Below are 1,738 nucleotides of genomic sequence, written 5' to 3'. Positions count from 1 at the left end.
TTCTAACATAGCCTCGTGTTGGTGGATAATTTTAAAGCGTCTTATTTTTCATAATTTCACTAGACTTTTCCAAGAAATTAGTAGGCATTAAAATGCACTTCTTCTCATAACGTAAGAATTCTTAATATGCTATACAATTTATACTTAGCCATGTCAGACATTTTCTTCCATGAAGTGATAACCTTAGTGACTGTGTGTGAAACCTATCTTTTTATTTCTAAATACCAATTTCAGTAATTTGATTTAAGAAACCAAAACGATAAGGGTTCAAGAAATATACTCACAAATAAATGGATTCTACTCTTTCTGGCTTCCTTATGAGTAAAGAACTTTTCTACCATGTAGATTCTATGTGCTTTTCACATAAAGAAATGGTCTCTCTCATGATAGATGTTCTTCCTCAAAGTAACTTCATTGCCCAAATCTCAAAGGTAGCATTTGACTTCCTAATGATTGTGACTTTTTTTTCCTATTCACTAATGGGATAATGAAGTCTTTGTTTTTTAAGGTATCAGTTATGGGGGTATATATAATCTTATGGGACATTGACTTTGCTTAATCAAAGAACATTTCATAATATATCATAGAAAATGCAGTAAAGAATTTAGGGATCATAAAATAACATCCTAAAGACAGCATTATTTTGTTGGTGTGAGTTATAGGTAGAAAAAGAAAACTTGCATACCTACCCTGAGGTAAAGGCAGGCAGAAGAGTGAATCAAGTGTGAATGGAATTCTTCAAATATATTTTAATCAACTGAATATTTTGTTTAAATGCATGTAATAAAACTTGGTGCAACTCATATTCAAAGGTGTTTTCCATCTTTTATTGACATGATTTGCATCTTAGGATATTTAAGTATAGCAAAGTGGGTATTTTTATTCATTTAAGGAAAGGTATTCGGTAGGAAATTATTATTTTCGCTCTTAAAATTGGTTGTAAAGATCATGTGCCTTATTTTGAAGCCAAGGTTTTAACCCGGGGGTGCAGGGGTGGTCCCTTTATGTTGCTGACCCCAGGGAATATAGTGCTGTAAGTATTAGTTAAGTTTCTTAGAATTACAAGTAAATGAAAATATAAATAAAAACAAACCAAGAAAAAACAACCCCAGCTAGGTTGTAGATCCAAGAAGTAGATGAACAACCAAGAATCCAGATCCGGGAACATGAACTAGAAGCTTTCATAGGTATTCTCTTTAAATTACTGTAGTTAAATTGACTGAGTTCTAAAGATGTTTAGAACCTGACCCCTCAGTTACAAATGTCCAATTTCTAATGATATAGAGAAAATTAGCATGGCCCCTTGTGCAAGGATGACACATAACTTCCTGGGTGTTCAATATTTTTCTTAGATGACAGGCTTTCTCCTGCTGCCTGCAAGCAGAGGACTCAGATCATGAGCAGGAAAGGAGAAAAACAAAGGAAAAGAAGGAACCCAAGTAGCTTAGTGTCGAACCTTCTTGCCCTTTACCTGTGTGCCTCTGAGCTTCCAAGTGGGGTAAAGCTGTGTATATGTATTTTGTTTTATTTATGAAATTGTAATATGAAAACATGGATTCAGGAAAACTGTTTTACCCCCTTAAGATTTCTGTGAGAAAAGTCTCCTTGGTTTTACTTATGAATTGTTTTTTTTATGGGGCATTAAAAGTAAAATAGAAATTGGATACTGATGATAGGAATTTGATCATTTAAAAAATACTGACCTTAATTTTTTTAATTATGTTTATTTTGCGGTAGA

The 1,738-nt window shown here is 33.1% G+C and overlaps 1 non-coding gene across 1 annotated transcript; it reads left to right on the top strand.

The window, feature by feature from the left end:
- Positions 1 to 1,243: 1,243 nt before the first annotated feature.
- Positions 1,244 to 1,347, top strand: LOC112399127 (U6 spliceosomal RNA). Its single transcript, XR_003003175.1, has one exon. It is a non-coding gene; the product is annotated as a U6 spliceosomal RNA (small nuclear RNA).
- Positions 1,348 to 1,738: the final 391 nt, after the last annotated feature.

The sequence above is a fragment of the Neophocaena asiaeorientalis genome, unplaced genomic scaffold (genome assembly GCF_003031525.2).
Source record: "Neophocaena asiaeorientalis asiaeorientalis breed wild unplaced genomic scaffold, Neophocaena_asiaeorientalis_V1.1 scaffold11, whole genome shotgun sequence".
Taxonomy (NCBI): domain Eukaryota; kingdom Metazoa; phylum Chordata; class Mammalia; order Artiodactyla; family Phocoenidae; genus Neophocaena; species Neophocaena asiaeorientalis.
The sequence above is the reverse complement of the archived record's forward strand: the minus strand, read 5'-3'. Positions and strand labels throughout refer to the sequence as shown.